This window comes from Mustela nigripes, chromosome 3 (genome assembly GCF_022355385.1).
Source record: "Mustela nigripes isolate SB6536 chromosome 3, MUSNIG.SB6536, whole genome shotgun sequence".
NCBI lineage: Eukaryota > Metazoa > Chordata > Mammalia > Carnivora > Mustelidae > Mustela > Mustela nigripes.
Window position 1 is genome coordinate 186,854,077 of NC_081559.1, and position 24,987 is coordinate 186,879,063.

The 24,987-nt window shown below is 49.2% G+C and overlaps 1 protein-coding gene and 1 pseudogene across 2 annotated transcripts in view; one reads left to right on the forward strand and one right to left on the reverse strand.

The window, feature by feature from the left end:
• Positions 1-11,958, reverse strand: part of ASAP1 (ArfGAP with SH3 domain, ankyrin repeat and PH domain 1) — a 349,235-nt gene extending 337,277 nt beyond the window's left edge. For both annotated transcript variants that reach the window (XM_059395173.1, XM_059395172.1), the window contains exon 1: positions 11,877-11,958. The gene's annotated coding sequence lies outside the window, so the exon portion shown is untranslated. The remainder of the gene's footprint in view (positions 1-11,876) is intronic.
• A 9,798-nt stretch (positions 11,959-21,756) lies between these two features.
• LOC132013280 (ubiquitin-conjugating enzyme E2 L3-like) lies at positions 21,757-22,202 on the forward strand (annotated as a pseudogene).
• Positions 22,203-24,987: the final 2,785 nt, after the last annotated feature.

Below are 24,987 nucleotides of genomic sequence, written 5' to 3' on the forward strand. Positions count from 1 at the left end.
CCCCCCCCCCCCCCCCCCCCCCCCCCCCCCCCCCCCCCCCCGCCGAGAGGGTGTCCCGCTCCCTCCAACCCTTACAGGCCTTGACAGAGTTTCTCAAACGTATTGAAAGAGATGTTGTCACAGCCTAAGCGGAAAGAGAACAAAGGACTAATTTGTTCGACAAACGTCGAGTGAAGCGCATCTGGTCCACTGTGCGGTGAGCACTAAGGACTCCCTCAGGTGAATACGACTGTCAGGGAGGGAGAAATACAGTGTGTGCACATGTGCCCATGCTCAGGCTGGCCCTGTGATATATTTCCTCCCTCACCCATCACTCAGGCAGCCTGTACCCATTTCACAGGTAGAGAAATACAGGCTCAGCAAGGTGAGTGGCTAGTCCAAGGGCACTCAGTGAGTAAGACAGCCAGGCCTGACCCCAGGTCTCAGCAGCTAGAAAGTCGGGGCTGCTTTCTTCCTCACATGACCGACGGGGCTCTGGGAGGGGGTACTGAGGCTGGTCGAGCCAGAGGGTGATGCCAGTCTGGTTTTAAGGAGCTCTCCCTGGCATCAGCGTGGAGGACATGAAAGGGAGGGCACTGAGCTAGGAACTGGCTAGATGATTCGGGAGAGATGGCACAGAAGCCTGGCATGAGGCAGGAACAGTGGGCACACACAGAAAAGGCCACACCAGAGGTCTGGGACAGGCTTATTCAGAATTGGGCTGGTCTGGGAGATGAGTGAGAAGGAAAGGTGATGAGCCGCAGGTCCTAAGAAAGTCCTTCGTCTTCTCAAGGTTCAGACCTTGGAAGCAGGGACACCAGGAAAACCACGTCACAGCTCCACTTCCTGATCCCCTTAAACAGGAACCCAAGAGCCGAAGCCGTGGGAGGAGAAGATAAGGAAGCGAAGATAAGCCTCCCTTCTTCCTCGCTTCTTCCTCCTCCGTCTCTCACGGCAGCCCAAACACAGCACACCAGGGGATGCGCAGACTGGTAGGACCAGGAGCTGGAGAAGGTTGCAGTCTTGCGACACAGACATGACTCAGCCTCGCAGACAAACCAGAAAGCTTAGTGTCGTCAACAGCAACCCCTCCTCTCCAGGCCCCTCATCCGTCAGTCCCCAAGCCATCCGAATGCATCCAAAATGGTCTGCCTGCTTCCAGTCCTTGCCCTACACACCGAGTCCACTCAATGCAACACAGCCAGAATCCTCTTTCTAAAGGACAGCGTCACAAGACTCCCCTGCCTCAAACCTTCAAAGGCTCCTCTGTGGTCTCAGGATAAAGTCAAAGCTCCTGGACGTGGCTCTTCCTGCCTTCTCCTCCAGCCTCAGTGCACCCCACCTCAAATGTCAGCTTCCCCCCATGCTTAGCTCCCAGCCCAGACTGGGCTGTGTCTATCACCCACATCTTTGTTTCGGTGGTCCCCGACACCTAGAATTTTCTTCCTTTCTGTTTGCTCTTTCCCAGTTACTTAATATCTAACTCAAGGATGACACCTTGTAGAAAGGCCTCCCTGACCCTCCCTGTAAGGGGGCATCAGGCACCTTTCTGGAAGTACCTGGTGATACCTCATGTTCCCGCATGACCACACAAAACACACTGGCTCACAAGTTCCTGTGCGTGCCTGTCCTCATTCATGAAAGATGATGCTTAGGGTATGACACTACAGCTGGCTACTCAGTAGGCACTTAGTAAAGAACGAGATGGGGAGGGAGAGAGGGAGAGACCACAAATGTTACAGGTACCCAAAGAATAAGATAAGTACTTACAACAGGAAGGACTGGGGAAGACTTCTCAGAGAAGGTGCATGTGAACCATACTTTTTTTAAAAGTTGGATTTTGAGTAGGTGGAGAAGCTAGGGAAAGGGCTATTCAGGTGGACAAACACAGCAAGACAGTGAAGGTATGAAACTATATGATTTGGTGGTATATTTCAAACAAGGTGGTGAGCTAACACATAGGGTGAGTGTGTGTTGGGGGAGTGGTATAATGGACCCCAAATCATCTATATTTCACATAAGGTGGTCATCCCTTTGTGTATTGATACAAATCGTTTTGGGGCTAAAGTAACAGAAAACTTAAAACTTAACTCAAAAATAGTCTAAAATTAGGGTTTTCAGTGTCTTGTTCCTTCCATCCTTCTGTACTGAACAGGCTCAACATGGTCTTCCTAAGCAAGTTCCCTCATAGTCCTAAGATGGCTGCCACCGTTCCAGGTATCACATGCCAATCCCACTATGTCCCATAGCAGAAAAGGCTGTCTTCCTAAATGTCTCCTTTTAATATGGAGAAAAATCCTTCTCTATTCCCCCAACCCCAGAAATTTCTCTTCTTATTTCATAGCCACACCTCTGTCACATGCCCATGGATAAGCAAATCACTGTCAAGGGGAGCAGGACCATAGTGATTCCACCCCCCCCACCCCATCCCCCGCAGCCCAGGGCTGGGACTGACCTCCCTAAAGCCCCTAGAAGGCAAACTTCTGAAGATTAATGTTCCGGGAGCAAGGAAGGAAAAAGGATGTTAGATAAGCAACCAAGTGTCTGCTACACCTTCTCACTCACTCACCTCCAAGTGTACCATTAAAACAGTGTAATCTGCGAATACTCCACGTCTCCACCCTTCTATGATTCTATTTTTAAGTCCAAGGAAGTAACTGTCCTAGGGAGAGGAAACTTGCAAAATGCTATTAAGGGAAGGTCTATAAACAACACTGCAGTTGGCTTTTCTAGATCAGGACTTCTGTGATGGCGGGGGTGGGACAGAGAATATCAGGGATGATTGCATGATTGCATTCCAGCAAGAAACCCCAAAAGCTGCTTTACTCTGAGTTTTACCTCTCCCCTTGAATAAATGTTTTCCTTAAACCTCCAAAAAAAAAAAAAAAAAAAAAAAAAAAAACCAGCACATTCCTACCACAAAGACTTTGGTCCAGCTAGTCTCAGGCTTGAATACCCTTCCCGACTCTCTCCATTAACTGAAATCCTGCCCATCCCGGAAGACTGGGGTCAGATGGCACCTCTTGACCCAGAGCTTTACCGACTCTGCACCCCCCACCCCTGCCCCAGGGTGACTGTCTTCTCTCTCTGTACACTTGGGGCTATTCCTTTGTAACTCTACCTTGGTGTGGGCAAGATGTGGTCCAAAATGATAAACACTTCTCTTTCTCTCCCAATCATCTAGGAGAAATTCTAGCACGTGAACTTTGGTTTTTCATCTTTGTGTCCCAGGTGCTCCAGCAAAGGGCAGGATATGCAGGGAAAGTTGTGCACCAAGGACAAGACTCTTTAAATGGAATCAGTTCATTCATGTGTCTTCCCTATCGATCATGTAAACAGGAATTTTTATCCCATTTAGAACTCACTCACTTCTGTTTAGTAGTCATGATATGCCAAGAACAAAGCCACTTTCTCTATATATTACTTCATTTAACACCATTTTTTAAAACCTGCAAAACTTACATTTTTTAAAAGCTTTAAAAATGTATAGAAGAGGAACCTAAAAGCTCTGAAAGGCTAAGGGCAGAGTCTGCTAAGGCCACATGAGGAACTGGGACATAAAATTCAAATTCAAGTCTTCAGAGGCAATATTGCATCATGGTCAAGAGTGTGGGCAATGAACAGATCCCTTTGCTTAAAATTCTGTCCCCCATGAGCTATATGACCTTGGAGAAGTTAGTGTCTGTGCATCTGTCTCCTCATGTATAAAATGGAGATTAAAAACAGTGGCCCCCAAGAGCAAAAAACAGTACCTATTTTATTGGGTTATTATAAGGATTAAATGAGCTTATATTGTGGAACAGCTTAGAATAGCACTTGATGTGTTAATGCACAAGAAATATTAGCTATCCTTGATTCTAAGCCCAGTGGTTTTCACATTGCATCATGACAAATGCCCCTATCCCGCCCTGACCAAATCACTTCCCCCACGAAAGAGGGACATGGACAAGACAGACCCAGAAGAAATCATGAGTTCTACCACCCAGAGGAATGGCCTCACAGAACAGGGGGTCAAAGGTTATGATGGCAACGCAATGCAGAAATTCATCTTGCATCTCCCAGGGGCACCTCAGCCCTCATTTTGGGTCCCAGGGGAAGTTTCTAGACTATCACATGAGACACAGGCCAACTCAGCACCCAAATGCCTAACTTCCGACCATACATACACCAAAGACCCCTTAATCTGAATCTGAACAAGCTTTGAGGACTTGAAATGCTTGCTGCCCTTCCCTGGGAAAACCCAGTGCCCCTAGTGGTTGTGAGGCAAGACAGAAAGAGCCTCCAAAGCAACGTGCCCTTGGAGGACACACTGCCCCACAGGCCTGGAAGATAAGAAAAATACTTGGCCCTCTGAAGCTCCCACTTTCCCGCTCTTGCTCTCACTGTAACTGGGTCAGGAGTTACCACCTTTACTGCAGATGGCAAAGTGTGATTCCACGATGGGAGTGACTATTCATCAAAGAACCGTAACTAGTCAGTTATCAGTTGCTGGACTGGAACTCGGGACTCTGAGTCATCATTCAGTACGACTTTTCATGATCTTATTCTGTCCTCTGCATATGATGTCTTCTTCAACCACATTAATTTCCTTTCTTGTTTGCTTCCATTTTTCCCAAACATTTGCGGTCTGCTCTGCACCGGGTGTTCCGAAGACAAACAGGCATTTTAAGACCCAGCCCCAACTTGCCCCCACCCCGTTCTGCAGGGCAAACAGAGGTGCTCAGCAAGTGCTTGCTGATCGGAATGAAATCTTTTTGTTGCTGCTGTTTTGATATGGGGGGTTCTGGTTTTCTTTTCTCAAAATGGCAATTTTTACCTTCCTGTAAATGTCCTTCCTCTTCCTAGTCTGAAAAAGAAGACTGAATATGTGAAGCTGGCTGGTCTCCGCTTGGCATCTACAAAAGGACAGGAGAGCTGAGACCCCTCTACAAAGCTAGGACCCCATAGGGACCCTAGCCTCCCATGAAAGAGGCCCTGAACTCCTTCTCCTTTCAGTGCAGAGAAATGGTGGCAAGTAATCTTATCTGCCTCAGGATCTGGGTGGGGGAGAAGGCTCCTGTGCAAACATCAAAGCCCTAATTGTGGGTGGAAAACCCAAACCTGCACCTCCAGCCTAGCGTTAAACATCTCAGGTCCTAGAGCTAGCACTAGTCCTGGATCCAGGAAACCGTTGGAGCCCCTACCGAAGCATAAAACCACTCTGCAGAGACACTTCTGCTACCCAGGACAGGTAAGCATAATGGGGCAATTCCAAAGACAATGTCAGTATATTTAGAACAAAGGTATGAAGTAAGGAAGAGAAGCCCTAAAGAAAGAACACGACAAAAGGACTAAAGGCTGGGGTGATCTGAAAGAGAACCGACCAAAGACATTTTCTAGAAGGAAAATGTAGGGTCACTGAAAATAAAAGCTCAATGATGAGAAAATTCAATGAGCACGGCAACACGGCTGAGCAACTGAAGCCAAGGCACGTGACTCGGCTCCCCGGTCAGTGCCTGCCATGTGCTCGGGCCGGCACGAGAGCTGGAGGCGCTCCGTCTCAGGGAGAGGCCACCACGTGAACAGACTCGCGTCCACACAAGATGGCTGTCGTAATGCCATTCACGGAATCCTCACGAGGGAAGCTTTTCTGACATTCTCCCAGTTGGGAACACAAAGTGTGAGAGCAGAAGGAAAGGTGGGGTCAGTAGCAGGCCTCAGAATCGTCTGGTTTCCTGTCCGCTGACCCTGCTGTGGAACTGGCCTGTATCTGTCAAGGTCCAATTACAAAGGCATGGTTGAGCACCCCCCTCCCCATCTGCAATACCCTTTAGGCTTGGAAATAGTTTTAAGAATGAGAAATAGTGCCAAGAGCCCCCTTAAGCCCTCTGCCTGAGCTTACCCAGAGTTAACATTTCATTCCACGGGCTTTTTCCTTCTCTTCCCCCTCACTCGTACTAGTTTTTACAACATCTGTCATTTTTTTTTCTGAACCTTTGAACTAAGTTGCACATATCATGGATTTTTGCTTGAGCCCTCTTACTGCGTGTCTACTCGCAAAGATAATTATTTCGGTTCAAAACTAGAACCAAACGCACACACAGTAGTGTGCACCCAGGAGGAGTCTCACGAAGGCAGAAGGCGCGCCGGGAAACTCACAATTAGCCTTGATGAGGGAAACGCGGGCCATTCCCCAGAAGCCACAGCAGGCGTTGTCTTGACTCCCTCCTTCCTGCTCTGCCCACGGAGGAGGATCTGCACCCGCGTGGTCCGCCCGAGCCCCCGCCACATGGGGGGAAGCGCAGATGGCAAGCACTCTTCTTTGTCCCAAATGTAACCAGACTCCAGAGGAGGGATCCCAAGCTCCACTCTCTCTTCTGTTTTTCTAACTTGGTGCCTTTCGCATTTCCTGACTTAAAGCCGTAAAGGAAGAGGAAATGCCAAAAATATTACAAGATGAGTTAGTTTGTGGCATTTCCAAGGATGGGGACGGACAGAACTGTCAGGGGAAGCTCGGGCAGGAGGAGACCTCTGCCTCCATGCAACCCAGCATGCCTGTGGCCAGCAGAGTTCATGAGGCTCTCCGAAACGCTGACGGTGTCCGGGAAGCCGGCTGTTTCTGGAGAGTATCCGGGGCAGGCGCCCATTTTCTCCAAATAACCCAGAGGATGTTAGAAATCTGGTCGTAATTACCTCCTCACAATGTGCAATGTGGCTTCACAACACATCCTGGTGTGTTTCCCTGACTTTCAGAAGATGGGGCCACCTGCCGCACTCTGCCAAGCCAGGCCCTCCAGTTACTTTTTCCACTAGTGGTTCAGTGGATCTGTCCTGATGGAGCCACACGCTCTCTCCTGAGTGTGCTGGTGGCCTGCTTTGCGAACAGGGCCGGCTGAGGCTGGGGACACTAGCTGTAGCTCTGAAACCAAGGTTCCAGCTGCATAAAAGGAACACACGGTGCTGGGATTCACACTGTGACAGGAAATCAGCCATAGCAGACTTGAAGAGAGTACCAACACGTCACACTCCTCAGTCCTTTCTTTCTTTCTCCTTTCTTCTTTAAAAAGAGATTTTATTTATTTATTTGAGGCAGACAGATAGTGACAGAGAGCGTGAGCAGGGAGCGAGTGAGAGGGAGAAGCAGGCTCCCTGCTGAGCAGAGAGCCTGATGTAGGGCTGGATCCCAGGACCCTGGGATCATGACCTGAGCCAAAGGCAGACGCTTCACTGACTGGCCAACCCTGGCACCCCTCCCAGCCCTTCTGGGAGTGAATACTGGGTAGGTGGGTGGGGAAAGGGCTTTCAAGGGTTGGATTTTTTTTTAAAAATTTTAAATTTTTTTAGAGACAGAGATTGAGAGCATGAATGGGGCGCGGGCAGAGGGAAAGAGAGAGACTCTTAAGCAGGCTCCACACGCAGTACGGAGCCCAACTTGGGGCTCAATCTCCCAACCCAAGAAGAGATCATGACCTGAGCTGAAATCGAGAGTCAGACACTTGACCCAAGGAGCCACCCAGGCACCCCCAGGGGTTGAACTTAAATTATCCCTGAGGCAGGAAGAGAAAAGTTATTATCCCTGTGTTGGCAGTGCACAGTTTGGCCTACAGCGCAAAGAAAGCGCAGTGACATGAATCCTCACGGCATTCTCATGTAAAGCTGGGCACGGAGGAGAGCTCGCAGGAAGGAATGAATATCCCAGAGGAGGTGAAGATACGAGTAAAGCCTGACCCCGGGACTCCAGACTCCCGTAATACCTTCCCTTACCAGTTCCCAAAGATGTTCACATCCTAATCCCCAGGACATGAGAATATGCTAGTTTACCTGGGGTATGTGGCAATAGAGAATTAGGGGTAGGGGTGTGGGGGTGGGAATGGGATTAAAATTGCTAATCGCTGGACCTTATAATAGGGAGAGCATTCTAGATTATACAGGTGGCCTGATATACTCAAAAGCACCCTTGGAAATGGAACAGGGAGTCAGAAGGGGAGCCAGAGAGATGGTATGTGAGAAGGGCCAACACTGCTGGCTTTGAAGCTGGAAGGAGATCATAAGCCAAGGTATGAAGTCTCCAGAAGCTGGAAAAGGCAAGGAAACAGATTCTTCCCTAGGCTCTTCTCTTCTGAGTCTTCCCTATTCCTTTTGGAGGGAAGCTTCCCTAGAGGTTCCAGAAAGAACAAAGCCCTGCGAACACCATGATTTTGGCCCAGTGAGATTCATTTCAGACTTCTGACCTCCAGCACGGTAAGAGAATAAATTTGTGTTGTTTAATCCACTAAATGTGTGGTCATTAGAGCAGGAAGAGGAGACTAATACATCATTTATCATTACACTTATCCAATATAATTCTTATTTATATGCCTCTCCATCACTCCCATCAACAACAATAATAATAGCAGCTAGCATTGGTTGAGCACTTACTATGTGACAGAGCCTGCTTCAAGTTTTTCATAAACATTAAGACACTATAAAAAGGTAACTTAGGTTGAATCCTATCATGGAAGTAGACACAGGGATCTGGGGGCCAGGGGAGCTGGAGGCGTCTTCAAGGAGGTAAAGACATGGGTATGTTTTCAAAGATGGGTAGGTGTTAGCCTGAGAGAGCCAAAGAGCGTCCCAGGCAGGAGGACCCTCAGAGGACAGCAGGGCGCGTGCCAGCCAGCACTTTGGTGGCTCTTCTGCAGCCTGGTCATTTCCACATCAGTGTCTCTAGTCCAGAGGTACCCTCTGAGGTCTGAAGTCACATGCCGTCATGTCTGTCCCAGGTGTCCACCCGGATGTCTCCTAGACATCTCCATATTAGCATGGCCAATATGGACCCTGATTCTCTCCAGAATGTGTGTGTTCTGCCTTTATTCTCCCCCATCTTCCCAAATGACAGCCAGCGGTTCACGCCAGAACCCAGGGGTCATCCTCCAGTCCCTCCCTGTCCTCACCCCCATTTCATCCATCACCAAGTCTCATCAGGTCTATCTTCAGGTTCTAACCAGGTCACACCCACTTCCCGTCACCTCCACCGGTCAAAGCGGCCACCAACATTTCTGGATTCATGCAGCCCCCCCCCCCCCAACTGGTCTCCCTGCTTCCACTCTGCTGACTGTGATCAACTGTTCATAAAGCAGTAAATGTAACCTCTCAAAAATGTCAATCAGATCCCACTCCAGAGCCTAAACTCGGTCCCACTTCCCTCTGTACTTGGAGGAGGGGGCGGGGTACCTCCCCAGCATGGCTTAGAACCTGCCTCCATCTGAAACCTCCCCTTCTGCCCTTCTCCCCATCTCTCCCTTCCCCTCTGCTCACTCCTTACTCACCCCTCCGCCTTGACTTCCCTCACTCCCTGGAGCACGCCCAGCCCTTTCACACACAGGAGGGCGCACATTCTGATCCCTCTGCCCGGACTGCCCTCCCCAGCAACCTCTCGTCACAGCCAGTTTCTTCTCAAGTCTTCAATCTCAGAGAGGCCTTTTCCTAGCAAAACTAGGACCACCCCCATTTCCACCCCCACCCCACTTTGCTTGGGTCAGGATTTCAGGAACAAGAATCACAATCTTTCTCTGGTGCTTCTGGGCTTGGCCTAATCCCTCCGCTGGAATGCAAGCTCCCTGAGGGCAGGCCTGGCCTATCTTGCTTTCTCCTCGGGACTTGACCCAGTGCTAGGTCAGAGCAGGTGCTCATTACGGGCTCCTAGCACCGACTAACCAAAAGAGCAAGTGTGAAGCTGACACCGAAGGAGGAGGCTGGAAACAGAAGGCCTTGAATACAGGGTCCTGTTCATCTTTGCAGGACTGGCACCTCCCACGGGGGTGTCACTTAGCAAATGTGTACTGGATGAATGAACGAATGAGTCAATTCCAGATGAATTTGAAAAGTGGCATCCTTTCTGGGCAAGGCTCCCAAAGGAGTTCCCTCTCCTCCTTAGGACTTCTTAGCAGGTGACATGCCTAGGGCACACAGAGCAAGTGCTCAGTAAATGTAAGCTGCCCTTGCTTATGTGGGGATCATCTGTGCATCCCACAGGAAAGCCTTCTTGGCGAGCCCAGGCCAGATACAGTGACTGGGAGAGAAGTGTGAGGAAACCGAGAGAGGGAAAAATGAGGACCGGGTGGCAGGACCCAGTCAAACACAGCTGAGAACCCACAGGGAAGATGCAGGAGCCACATCGTCCCAGGTAACACAGGTTCCCTTTTTCCTTTAGACATCAGTCCCGTGGGTGCTGCGTGGAGATGCCAGCTGGGAGGTGGGTCCTCGTGAGGGGCGAGGGAGGGCCCCATGTGGATGCACACATTCATTTTTGAGCCTGCAAGGCTCTGACTGATTTCAAAAATCTGGCTCACTGTGGCTGGTGAGAGGTGGAGAGAATTTCAATTTCCTTCACCAAATGGCAAGCCTGCGAACAAGTCCTTTCTCTCCGACATTATCACATACTAAAAATGAAAAACCAGCCATTCGGAGCTCTCATCAGGAGAAAAATAGACGGGCTGCTTTGCTCACAAGATACAGGAGGGCTGAAAATCAAGTCCAGAGAACATCGCAGGGTACATTTTGTGCTAAGATACTACCCTTTTTTTGGACTTAGGAGTTTCTATTTTTCACAAAAGAATGGGATAGAGAAAAGTAATTCCCTATGTAATAAGCCACCCATTTTAGGCTTCAAATCCATTTGGTGGCTGAACAGTAAAGGTTAGGGAATTTTTTTAATTCGCTCTCTAAAAATACCGACTTTGCGATAACCACGTTTCTCAAAAACAGCCGCAGTAATAGATAAGACAGAACAAGAGAAGACACGAAAACAACAAAGGTTATAATGCAAGGAAGACCTATTTCCAAATGTCTCCTGCTGCCAGACTGGAAACTGCCATAGTGAAAGAAAGGAGCACTGGGCTGGGAGTCTGAAGACCCGCCGTGCCACTTGGGTAAGCTAGCTCCCAGCCTCATATGCCTAACAACAAGGGGCTGAAACAGTTGTTATGGAAGATCCTTTTTCTTTCTAAACTGTTGAGATTTGCTGTTTGCCAAAATATCTGCATCTTTTGGGGGAACAGGAACACCAACTGCAAAACAGGAAAGTCTTGGGGGTGGAGGGTTCAACAGAGATAAAACTGGCCTCAATATTCAATGGTGTTTTACAATCCCAGAAGTAATCAGCAGCCCTGGCCCCACTGTCACCCCAGAATCAAGTATCTTGCCAAGACAACCTGATAGAGTCTTCGGGAAAAGTGGAAGAAAGTAGTTGTTGTTTCCCATCAGGGCAGGTAAGGCTGAGCTCTCACGTTGACGATGGGATGGTCCCCCTGCGCTAGTGGAAGGACCAGTTATTAAAGGAAACCGCTCTAGGAACGCCCGAGAACTCTCTGGGTGCACGAAAACCGCAGGATACCAAACGCCAGCGAGTTTCTTTTTTCTTTAAAACTTCTCGTCGCTCTCAGAAAACGCAGCAGGTCCCAAAATGGCACAAGCGGGAAAAACACAAGCCACTTCCCAGGCTTCCCGTGAGCAAACCCCAAGCCCCGACTGGGAATCTTGGCCCCCGCTTTCGCTTCGTCTCACTGGCTTCCAAAGCAAGTGGCCTGGGGCCTGCCTGGCAGCGCGGCGTCCGAACCCCGGCCGGGGGCGGGCAATGCGGGGCCCCGCCGCCCCTCCACGAACCGCGGGGAACTTTCCTCCGCCGCCCGGAGAGACAATGCCGGGAGGGCGTCCCAACCGCGGGTCCCGGCGCCTCCCCGGGAGGGCGCGCGGAGCCACCGGCCGACCCCCCCCCCCCCAACACACCGTGTCGGCGCCCCCCAGAGCGGCCCCCCGGGGTCCGCGGCCGGCGCCCTCCCCGCGCCCGAGGCGCCCCGCCGAGAGGCGCAGCCCGCAGGCGGCCGGCGCGGGGGGCCGGGCAGGGGGGCGCGGACGACCCAGGGCGCCCCGCAACTCACCGGGACCGGGCGGGCCGCTGGGCATTATTCCATGGCTCCCGCGCGCCGCAGCCCTCAGCCGGGCGCCGGCGGCCCTGGGGACGGAGGGCGGGCGGCGGCCGGGAGCGACCGGCAGGGCGGGCGGCACGGGCGCGGCGGCGGCGGCGGCGGCGAGGCGCGGGAGCCGAGCGCGGCGCAGGAAGGGGCGGGCGACCATGTGCCGAGGGGAGGAGGCCGCGGAGGCGCGGGCGGCTCGGACGCTCCCGCTCGGCGGCGGCGGGCGCGGGCTGCAGGAAATCCCAGCACTTCGACAGGAAATCGGAATCCTGACTAAGCATTCCCGGCCCGGCGGCCGCTCCGCGCCGGGGGCTCCCGCCTCGCTTAACCCTTGGCCCGCCGGCACCAGGCGTGGGGGGCGGGGTGGGCACCGCGGCCTCGGGGTTGGTGGGGGGCGTCCCCCGGCTCGGCCGCACGCCTCGCGCCCCCGCCGGCCCCTGCCTCCTCGGTGCCCAGAGGTGGAAGGGTCGGGATGTGCCCAGATCAAAACCTTGCCCTTGGCGGGCCTTTCGGAGCCCCCCCACCCCCCTGCCCCAACACCAGGAGGAGCCTTGTCCTCTCCCGGTTCAGTGGAGGATGAACTTGCCATCTCCTGGCGGGGTCCCCTGTTTCCAAATAAGAGCAATGACTTTACCTGGCTGCCCCCTTTCAAGGCTTCCCCTCTACTGATTTCCTCATTTTTGTCCAGGGACTTGGGGGGAGGGGGCAGGAATTTTCTCTGTCAGGAGAGTAGGGACAGCATAGACTGGATTTCACACTCTGATGCCGGCTGGAATCCGGACTTCACCTTTTTCCCCCTTGCTGTGTTACCTTGGGTAAGTCACAGAACTTCTCTGAGCTTCCCCTTCCTCAAATGTGAAATGAAGTGGTCATGCTACCCTTATCCGTTTGATTTGGAAACCAAATGTTTAGACAGGGACTGACACATTGTAAGTGCTCAAATAAATGATAGCCGTGATTGTTCTTATAACCATGAGAGGCATCTGAGAAAGGAAGGTTTTAACTCATGGGGTGTGTGCTGTGCGTATCTGTGCCTGCTTACAAAGCCTTCGAATTTCATTTTCTTTCTAATCACCCAGTGATTATTTTTCTTTGCAGCATATCAGAAACTGCTCTCCTCAGAGGAAAAGGTTGGTGGCTGTGGCAGACCCCCTTCTGGTGAAATCTGAAACAAATCTCTTGGAACTTGGGATTTTGCTCTTAAGCCAGGAGTCACGATGTTGTGGGGGTTTCTTTAAAAGTCTGGGGGCGCCTGGGTGGCTCAGTGGTTTAAGCCTCTGCCTTCAGCTCAGGTCATGATCTCAGGGTCCTGGGATCTCAGGTCATGATCGGGCTCTCTGCTCAGCGGGGAGCCTGCTTCCCCCTCTCTCTCTGCCTGCCTCTCTGCCTACTTGTGATCTCTGTCTATCAAAAAAATAAATAAAAATCTTTAAAAGTCTGGAAAGGCTTCACAAGGTATGAGAAAAGCAAAGTAAATCTCTGTCCAGTCGGGCCAGGACTGGGCAGCCAGTGGGAATGATTCACTGTGGTTTTCCACAAGCATGCCACACTTAGGGGTTTCTACCTGGAGGAGGCAGCTTGGTAGCTTTGCTGTAAGTCTTTCAAATTCCTTTGAAACCCAGTCAGACATTGAAGAGGGAGCGACATGCCCAGTGAGTGAAAACAGAAGCTTGAAATGAGCCTGCTGGGGATGGAAAATTGGGTATCAGCCCCCCTTCTCCACATCAGGGCCAGATATCAGTTTTAGACCCAACTTTGTCTCTCTTCTGCAACTCTTTTTTCAGTGGTCAGAAGCAGTGAGACAAACTCTGGGCTTGGCACCAGGAGTCCAGGAGCCTGCCCCAGGCCCTTTGCAGTTGCTCTTCCCTCTGCCTGGAAGAATCTCCACTTGGCTGTTCTTGGGGCTTAGGTCACAGCTCAGAAGTCAGCTCCTCAAAGGGGGCTTTCCCTGGCCATTTGATCTACTTGTCTTTAGCACCACTTCCACCCCTACCTCTCTCCCACGTCACGTCAACTCATGCCCTGTTGCACTGCTTGAGAGCCCTGCCACGGCTGAATTTATCCTGCTGGCTGCCTATTTATCATGTGTCTCCCCCTGCGCGGGTACGCTGCCTTAGAGCAGGCTGCTGCTTGCCTCCCTCACTCAGTCTGTAAGTGCCGAGAAGAGTGCTGGCCCATAAGAGACCCTCAACAGAGACATGTCAGATGAATGAAAGGGACAAACAAGATTAGAGTGACCGGTTCACTCTGTCCCTGAGTTCCTTGTATCTTCACTTTGGTGGAGAGTTGCTCAAATGAGAAAGCCTGGGGTAATGGAAGATGGCTCTATTAATGGTGCTGGAAAGTTAAAGCTATAAGTAATTAAGACTGCAGATGACGTAACCACAGTCTCATTGGGACAGTCCCAGTTAATTGCTCCCTCCTTCGTGGTCTCCCAGCACTTCTGTTCATTTCAAGAACATATTTATCACATCATAGGCTTGCTTAGGGAGTGCTCTCCTAAGTCAGATGGCGAACTCTTTGACTTGGAGGGAAAGGAAAGGAGCCTACATTTATTGACCACTTACTCTGAGTGGGGCCCGGAGCATGGTGAACTTGAATTCATTAAAAGACATTCGGTAAGTGCCTGTAATGTGCCCAAACGTCTTCTGGGCATTAGATCAGCAGAGATGAACTATTCTTGCTCTCTAAGAAAGGCAGACCAGGAAGTTCTATTTAGAAAGCAAGGAGAGGATGACTCTCACAGAGCTATGCCCAGGGTGTCCTGGGGCTGTAGAGAACATGGAGAAGATTCCTGAATCAGCATAACGGGAGTGGGAGGGAGGGTTGGAGTCTTAACTCAGTTTGGACTGCTCTAACAGAATACCATATAGACAAGGTGACTTAGAGCAACACAGATTCATTTCTCACAGTTTGGGAGGCTGGGAAGTCTGAGATAGGTCTAAACAGATTCGGTGTCTGGTGAAAGCCCGCTTCCTAGTTCATAGACAGTGCTAACGTGCTTTCAGGGCACCCCAGGAGAATCAGGTCCACTTGCCCCCAGTAGTAACCCTCCTGTTAATTCACTCTCTGTGCCGTTTGTCTCTTTCCTCTCTCTTTCTCACTCATTCATTTTCCCTGGGGTCAATCATCTCCCAAATAAACCAGCTGCACCCAATTCCGTATCTCAAGGTTTATTTCTGGAGGAACCCAATGCAGGACAGCATTCATTTACTTATTCACAGAGTTATTCACTTATTCACAGAGGCACCCCCATGTGCCTGAGCAAAAATGGAACAAAAGCATAGGCATATAATATAACCCTTCAGGTTTCAGCATGGTCTGAGGAGATGGTGCATGTTCAGACACGGAAGGCAATGAGACCGAAAAGCTGTGCTTCGTGTTACAGTTGAGGAAACTGAGGCCTGGGAGTGTTCCGTAATTGGCCCGAAGAACAAACGGTGCACAGAGGAGCTTTAGAGTTCCGACTCTTAACCACCGTCCCATACCACGTCTCCTGGTGGGTAAAGCTGGGGGTGAATTCGTTCAAGCGGAATGTGTGGACTGAGAAGCTCCTGGGATCCGGATTGATCTCAGAGGGACACAGTAGGCGGACGATGAGGAGGTGCTCATCGAGAAGACTGAGAAGGAGGAAGCTAGAAGGGAAGTGGCTGGAAAACCAAGGGTAAGGGAAGAAATTTCTTCCAAAAGTTAGGAATGGCCAACACTCAAATGCCCCTGCAGAGTCCAGTCAGATCAGGACTGGAAAACAGGTGTGCATTTCATTTGACTATCAGAAGACTGATAACTTCTGCCAGAGCTGTTTCAATGGAGTGGAGGGATTGGAAGCCAGATTGCAGTGGGATGAGGAGCGAGTGGGAGAAAGCAAGTGTAGACGACTCTTTTCAGAAACCAGGCTGTCTAGCTAGTGGGAGGGGAGGGGAGGATTCTGTAAGGGCTGGTGGGCGAGTGAGCATCTGTGGTTGATGGGAAGGTCCCAGGAGAGTAGGAGAGGCTGAAGAGGGAGGGCGGGCGCACTGGTGGAACAGGTGCTGAGGATGAGGAGGGATGCGGGGGACGCGGGGGCGGTGGGGCGGCGGGACGAGGCCTGGACCCGTGGGGAGCCACCGTGTCCACCAGAGCAGAGGGCCAGGGGACGAGGACACACTCAAATTCCTTGGTGAGCTGATCCCAGATTCCTTGACTAGGAGTTCGGTGGGCTCTTAAGGCCCCCTAGTTTGATCCCTCATGACATTCATGCTCTGGGTGGAAACAGTTCATTCCACTGTGGAGGAATACCAAGTGACTTCAGCCTCACTGAACTTGGAAGGAAATGGCACAAGACGCTATTTTGGCCCAAAGTTAGTCAAACGGCAAAGGAGAGAAGGAGCAGGATGGACTTGGGGAGCCAGAAACCATCAGCCATCAGCTTACTGATGGATGGTGGACTAGAGAGTGGGGAGCGGTGATGAGAACCGGCAGGGGGACGGGGGTGCTCACCTCGCGGGAGGAGGGCGGGCTGTTTAACCATGACGGAGAGCATGGGCCAGGAAGGTTTGAGGAGGAAGATAATGAGTTCCTGTTTGTGCTTTGTGCTGGGAGGCAGCGTGGGCCGTAGGGAAGAGTTTGCAGCTTTGCTTGGAGTTGGGGGAGGTGGTGGGCTGGAGGGTGGTGGTAGCCCCTAGTCTGCTAACACCCTTTCCTAGCTTCTCACAGTCTTGATTTCTACCGACTTCTCAAATGCTGGGTTTCTCATCCTTGGTGTTAGCCCGTTGGACCAGGTCATTCTTTTTTTGTGGGAGCTTCTCAAGCTTTGCAGGAAGATTAGCAACATCCCTGGGCTCTCCCCACTGGATGCCAGTAGCAATACCCCAGTTATGACAACAGAAATAACAGTGGACATTGCAGAATGCTCTCTAGTTCAGATCAACTGCTCTATCATCTTTTCCTCATGTCAGAATGTCGCTTAAAAGATGCTGCTTTGGACAGTCTTCTTGAGCAGAAGCTCCTGCTTTCAACAGTGGAGTCAGGTTGAAAGTGTCCAGATCTAGGTTCTGCCACTCCCCTGGTTTGTGACCTTGGGCAGCTTTCTTCCCTTCCCTCTCAGCTTCTATTTTGTTGTGATTTTTTTTTTCTTGTTTTGCCTTTTCTCTGTAAAATGGAGGTCTTGAGAGGATGACATCAAGTGTTCCATGTAAAGTGCATGGTTCTGTGTAGAGTAACTAGTTCGCCTTCATTCTGCTGTTGTTTGTACTGGGAATATTCATAAAGGTATGTAGACACAGGTAAGACATCCACTGAACATTTGGACCTCAAGATCTGGATGTCACAGATGTCTCACAGACAAGAGGAAACCCTTGAAACTGTGAGCATTTATGACATGGCCTGGGGCAGGGTGTAGCTAGAAAGAAGAGATGTTTGAGCAAAAACCCCATAAGACACCAAAATGTACTGAACAGTGGAGGAGGAGGGGTCAATCAATGAGATTCGGATGGTCAGAAACCCAGAAGGGGATCTAGGTGTGAATCTTTCATCTATTAGCAACCTTGACCTTCAGGTGGTGAGGGGCATGTCTGCAGAATGCCGTCTCACGGAATGATCCCGATGTTGGTGTGGACTTTGAGTTCTGAGTGTTCACCTGGCGTCAGGTGCCGTATGGATATTAATGCTCACTTAATGCCCACAACAAGGTTATGGCTTAAGAACTATTTATCATCCCCATTTTATGGATGAAAAAACTGATATTCTGCAGAGGAGGTAAAGGAGGAGAGTTCACTCGCGAAGAAGGTGGAAGGAGAAAGGGCTTTCATGCAGAGAGCCAAGGAGCAGACAGAGGACCCAACACGCATGGGTATTCATTGGTGTTAGTGGAACAGAGTGGGGAGGCGGGTGTGAAGGGCTTGGGGAGAGGCTGGGAGGGTCCCCGCAAAGGGGTGATGTCCCGCCGCGCTGTGTCAGGCCATCCTGAATCCAAAGGTGAAAGGAAAATTCAGTCATAGTGACCCTCTCTTTAAAAGTGTGATATTTTATTCATCCTGGAATGTTTGCATTAATTTTCCTTTTATAAAATATTGCATTCAATTTTTTTTTTTTTTATCTCGATTACTGAACTTGTTGGCGAGCGCTCAGCTGGACCGAACAGAAGTCAAACTCCCCCAGCCTCCTTGACCTTGCTGCTTATTTTTCAGATCCCAGCCTGCCTCACTCTGCTGTCCCTTAGGCAGGAGAAGGCAAGGCTCCTGATTCCAGCCCCACGTGATAAGAGCCAGTGGGGAAGAGGTAACTCCAAAGGAAACCACCTGCTTTTAGGAAAAGGAAATGGATAGTGGGCACCAAAATAGTGGGCACCAAACCCTAACAACTGTCCACTACAGTCAGACCACCTAGAGATCCTTGGTGCAAAGAAGAAAACATTCTGGGGAGTGGGGAGAGCAGGAAAGGAAAGAATGGAAGGTGGGTTCAGCACACATGAACCCTCAAAGCCAGGTGCTGAAGAACCTGCATTGTAGTCTGTAGCCTGGGTTTCTTTCTTTCTCTTTTCTATTTTTTTTTTTTTTAAGATTTATTTATTTATAGGAGAGAGAGTATACGTGGGAGGAGCAGAGGGAGAGGGAGAGAGAATATCAAGCAGACTCCGCACTCCACACTGAGCATGGAGCTGGATGCAGGGGTTCCATCCCAGGAACCGGAGATCATGACCTGAGATGAAACCAAGAGTTGGATGCTGACCTGACTGAACCACCCAGGCGCCCTTGTAGCCTGGGGTTCAGTCCTCACTCACCTACCAGCCCTGTGATTTTTCCTTGCAAATTAAATTGTCCAGGCTTAGTGTCCTACAAAATGGGGATAATGAAAGTACACACATCATAAAGTATTAGGATGAAATGAATTAAGCCACATAAAAGTGCTTGACCGTAATAAAGAGTCAGGTTTTTATTTCTGTAGCAGGCATTGACATTTTAAAATTTATTTTTCAAGCTATTGAGTCATGAAGGAAAGAGAGATGGAATAGTACCGTGAAGCTTAGGGGGAGCCCAGGATGAATTTTTGTTTGTTTTTCCGGTTGGAGGAACAAGAGAAGGAGCCAGGGAAGAAGGGCAGATGGAAGCCTGTGGCAAGCAGTGATTGCCTCCCAGAGTCGGCAACACTGTCATACCTTCCCAGTTTATACTCACCAATTCACTGAGAACTTGTAACGGAGCAGGGCCACACACACCTAGTCAGCATGGTCAGGGACAGAATCCAAATTTCCTAATGCCCATGGAGGTGTTTCTCCCTGAAAACCTGGTCACTCTACTATATCTAGTCATTGTCAATCCTAGAGCTGCTGATTGAGCCCAGGTCCCAAGAATGTGAGGCGAAGAGGTCTTTGTTATCACAAAGTTATCACTATTAAACAAACAACCCAACAAAAAACAAAACAAAAAAAACCCCACCCTTTTGGTAAAAACTAAACTTGAAAGGGTCTTCCTATAAGATAAGCATCCAATGGCATTTCCTCCAGAGATGCTAAGCATCACGGAAAATGCTTTCCATCATTAGGTTATTAATTTTAAAAGCTCTGTTTCCAGCTATAATGGAGCTTTGTGATAAAAGGGTCAGAAAAATGGGTCATTGTGACAATCTCTTAAGGAAGTAAGGTTCTCTTCCGTTTTGTGGGACATTAATAAGGACTTCACCTGCTACTCCTCTTGAGAACCCCACGTGGCCCACATGAACACAGGGAAACCTTCCTGACCTTTTGGGGTGCTTCTCATCTGCGTTCCCATAACATCCAGGGATCAATGCTGGTGGAGCCTTTACTGCCGTACACTTCATCTCTCTCCTGCAAACCGAGGACAGGGACTCTCTTTTTCACCTCTGTACGGCTCGCACCTATCAGAGCGGGAGCATACAGCGTGTACTTAACCCACATCTCATGAACAAATGCCTGTACGCTTGGGAAACAGCACCCCTCTTTCGCTGTGTGAGAAAACCTGCTCACCTCCTGAGTAGGCCAAGTTGGGCAAGGAGGATTTCAGGGCAGGTTTCTGAAGCTGGTACACTGTGCAGCGTGGAAGCAACTATGTGTATTAGGAAGAGTATTAATGATAAGAGCCAGTAGCTAAAATGTGTTGAGTGCTTTCTCTAGGCCTGGCACTGGCATAGAGTTCTGTTGATTATAATGGCACTTTCCAATGATCATCTCATATAATCTCCAAGCAAACTTATGAGGGCAGACTGTTCATACTGTACATTTTACAGATGAAGAAACTGAGGCTCAGAAAAGTTGCACACAGAGGATCTGTCTTTGAGTGATTCAGCTGTTAATTTCATGCTCTCCTCTTGCAAACTGAGCTCTGGGGATCCAAGAATGTCATGGAGTTTGCAGATACAGATCTAAGGAGTTTATGATGTATTCAAGCCGTTGGTTTATACTGTAAAATAGCAGGCCCCTTTAGTCCCTGCCTACTGTTTCAGAAGAAGTGGAAAATCCTCCCCCGGTGGTTTTGTAAATAGTCCTTAATTGAACTCAGCATTGGTATCATTACCACCAAGTTCTGCAATTAACCAGCCTGGAGCTTATTTGCTAGGTCACAGCAAAAGATATTTACACATCCAACTTTTAACTCTAGGCAAGATTCTCAGCCTGTAAGTTGCTTATCCAGCCCCAATCATAGCTGCTAGGAAACTGCCTGGGGCCATTTGAGGGGAACGAGAAAGAAAGAAAGGATTCCCCCAAAGCCAGCTGTTGCCATCCCAGAATAATAACACTAACAATTAAGAACTAACAATTGTACAGTCCTTTAAAAATTGCAAAGCACATTCTCATGCAGTTAATTCCCCTGAGAGTGGGAGGAGAGGACTGGTGGGAGGGTTATTTTAAAGAACCCCCCAAAGGCATGTTTCCTCCAGGGCTATAACATAATCTTTCGTTCAACCAATGTTTGGTGAGCACCTACTATATTCTGGGAACTGCACTAGGTGCTAGAACGTGCTGGGGAACAATACAGATGCTGTTCCTGGACTCGTGGAGCTTATAGTCTAGCCTTGGAGAAAGAACGATGATAATTCAATGCTACACACAGATAAATATAAGACAGCAACTACTGCGGTGCTATCAAAGGGGTATAAAATGCCATGCGAACCTAAAATGGAGGGATTCAAACTAATCCGGATCAGGGAAAAACTCTTCTGAGCAGTAATGAATAAGCATTAACTAGGCAAAGAAAGAGGGAAGTGTTTTAAGCAAAGAGAACAGCATATGTAAAGACCCCAGGACCAGAGGGAATATATTAGCTAGGCTTTGCTGTATAACGGAGAACCCCAAAACTTAGTGGCTTAAACATTGACCAAAACCATTTGGCCCTTAACTCTGTAGATTGGCAATTTGGCTAAAATCGGCCAGGCTCTTTCCCTCTAATCTTAGCTGGGCTCCCTCACGTACTTGTGGTCATCTCCCAGGTCAGCCAGAATAACTGATCTCTGTTTTGTGTAGTTGTACCTTGTCTGGCCGGTTAGTCTAGGTCTGTTGACTTAGCATTGAGGTTCTGGGATGAGCAAGAGAGGAAGCTTGCAAGACCTTCTCCAACCAAGGCTCAGAACTCACACACCCTCTTTTCTGCCACAGCCTACTAGTCAAAGCATCTTTAAGTATAATCAATAGGGGGTGCCTGGGTGGCTCAGTCAGGGAAGTGTCTGCCTTCGGCTCAGGTTATGATCTTAGGGTCCTGGGGCTGAGCCCCACAGCAGGCTCCCTGCTCAACGGGGAGTCCATTTCTCCCTCTCCACCATTTGTGCTCTCTCTCTCTCTCTCTCAAATAATTAAGTAACATATAAAATACATCTATATAATCAATGGGAAAACAGCAGCACCAGATCCAAGATGGTGGCCGGCAGGAGGCTGATGAAGGAGCTTGAAGAAATCTGCAAATGTGGAATAAAAAACTTCCAGGTTGATGAGGGTAATTTAGTGACTTGGCAAGGGCTTGTTCCTGACAACCCTCTGTATGAGGTTGGAATGGAAATCAACTTTCCAGCAGAGTACCCATTCAAACCACAGAAGATCTCATTGAAAACGAAGACCTATCACTAGAACATGGATGAAAAGGGGCAGGTTTGTCCGGTGGTAGTTAGTGCTGAGAGCTGGAATCCAGCAACCCGAGCTGACCGAGTAATCCAGTCCCTCATAGCCCCTCCACAAATGACCCCCAGCCCGAGCACCCACTTCAAGCTGACCTAGCTGAAGAAAACTCCAAGGACCATAAAAAATCCTGTAAGATCGCTGAAGAGTTTACAAAGAAATACAGGGAGAAGCAAACTGTGGACTAAATTCTGCTACCACGGATTCTAGCAAGTGTGAGCGGGACTGTGACTCAGACACCGTGCAGAGCAGGACTCTGGAAAACTCTCATGTGCCGTGGCCTGCCTGGGGCAGTTACTAACTTTCTGTAGTTTTCTTAATCAAAAGTGGTCTAGGGGGCACCTGGGTGGCTCAGTGGGTTAAGCCTCTCCCTTCGGCTCAGGTCATGATCTCAGTGTCCTGGGATCGAGCCCCACATCAGGTTCTCTGCTACGTAGGGAGCCTGCTTCCCCCTCTCTTTCTGCCTGCCTCTCTGGCTACTTGTGATCTCTTTGTCAAATAAATAAATAAAACCTTAAAAAAAAAAAAAGTGGTCCAGGTAACCTGTAAAGAAAGGATTAAATATTAAGTTCTTAAAAAAAAAAAAAGTCAACAGGATAGGGAATCTTAGAAGTGGAGGGGGTTTTCAGCACAGCCTAGTCCAGGTAACAAATAGTAACAAACAGTAGCTAGGTACGCAGTAGGTATATTTGCAAGAATGGAAGAATGTCGGCATCATACAGGCCCAGCTTCAGCATTTCTATTCCATGGAGTGCTGTACGATGGTCTGGAACCAGCTTCTCTACCTTGGGTTCTTCTTGACTCCCTGTCCTTGCCCCTTCCACAGAGAGGCCAACGAGGCTTCTCTAAAATGCAAACCCAAAACACAGAAACAGAAACAAAAACACACGAGTAAAGGAGGCACCTGGATGGCTCAGTCTGTTAAGCTCCTGACTCTTGGTTTCGGCTCAGAGCATGATCTCTGGGTTATGAGATCGAGCCTCACATCAGGCTCCACACCGAGAGTAGAGCCTACTTAAGATTCTCTCTCTCCTTTTGTGTACCCCACCCCTGCCCTGGCCTCGGGCATACTCTCTCTCTTAAAAAAAAAAAAAAAAAAAAGTGCAAACCTAACCTAATAAGCCTTGATGCTTCCTCAATGTTTGTCACACCTATCGGTACATCAAAACCACCAAAAGGGGCTTTTTAAAATACAAACTCCTGCCCTCCACCCAAAGTCACCAAATGAGAATTTCTGGGCTTGGGACCTGGGATCAATAGTATTCAAAAGCTGTCCCAAGGAGTTAGCTGCGAGTGATCTAGTTTTTTGTGAGCTGCTGTCTACAAGGTAGTCCAGATGCAAGATTTAAAAAAAAAAAAAAAAAAAAAAAAGGTTCTCTAGCATCATTGATCTCATCAGCTCAGACATGGCCTTTTTAAGAAATAATCTCTGCTCGCCCTTTGTACCACCCCCAAAACTCATGTCTCCTTTCACTGTGTTCCCACTGTATCCTACACAGACTTTTTATAATGTCATTATTCAAAGGGTATCATTAAAATTGGCTTACATATCTGCCACGTTCTCACTCCCCTGCCCCAGCCCTTTCTCCCACTCCCAAGGCAAATGTGTGATCGAAGTTATCATACTGACATCAGCGCCTACCCGAGGGCCTGCTATAAAATGGACCCGATCCAACTGATCCGAGGGTCCGTTGATGGATGAATGGATAAACAAAACATGGTATGTACATACGTTATTCAAGAGGGAGGAAATTGTGCCGTGTGCTCCAACACGGGTGAACCTTGAGGACATTATGCTGAGTGAAATAAGCCAGTCACCGAGAGACAAAGACTCGAGGATTCCATGTATGCGAGGTACTCTGAACAGTCAGATTCGGAGAAAATGGTGGTGGCCAGGGGCTGGGGGGAGGAGGAATGGAGAGTGAGTGTTGAATGGTGACGGGGTATCAATCTTTTAAGAGGAGGAAAGTTCTAGAGATGGATGGTGGGGATGGCTGTCTGACAGTGGGATTGTCCTTAATACCACTAAAATGTCAACTAAAAAATGGTGCAGTATAAGAAAGTTGAAGACGGTAAGTTTTATGTCATGTGTTTTTTACCACAATCAAAATTTAAAAAAACAAACTGAACTCATTGTGGATGGTCACCAAGCATTTGTTGAAGACCTCTAGGATCAGAACATTTCCTGACAGTCGGACTTTGCCAGAGACAGACTATTATAACTTGGACTCTTAAAGATAATGGCTCTGCACATAGTCCATGGAGCCACCGATGGGTGACCGCCAGCTGAGCTTAGGCCAATCCCACTCTCTCTCCGTCTATCTGTCTGGCTCCTGAGGCTTGGCCCCTCTCCCGTCTTCTCTGTTCGTGCCTGTGGTCTCAGCACTATTGTCTCTGGCAGATTCAGTGTGGCTCTGCCCCAGCCTCCCATAGCTAATGGACCCTGCCTCACACAAACCCAAGGACTCAGCTCCCAGCTCGGGCCAGCCTCTTTGGAAGAAGCAATCAGATAGAAAGTTCTTTCTTAAGTAGAGCCAAGACCTGTCCTTAGAACTTTCCTTTCTGTGGTTCATATTCTAACTTCTGGAACATTACAGGGCAAGCTATGTCTCTTTTCCCATCCAGCAGCTCTTCTAAGACTCAGATACAGCTCTCTGATGATCTTTCCCAAATAATTCGAATCTTTAATCTCTCAGATAACAGATTTCTAGATCCTTCTCTCCACCCAGTTGCCCTTGTTTGACTTCACAGCAATTTGTTCATGTCTTCCTAAAACAGGGCTCTTTAAATTCTCCACATGGCATCTGACCAGTACAGAGAAGAGCTGGATTATTATTTCCATGATGTAGACCCACATTTGCTGAATCCTGAAATAAATCCAGATATCCACTACATCTTCCAACTTAACTATAAACCCAAAGTCAGCTTGTTTAACCAACATACTTCCTATGTCAGCCCGAAATGATATCGAAT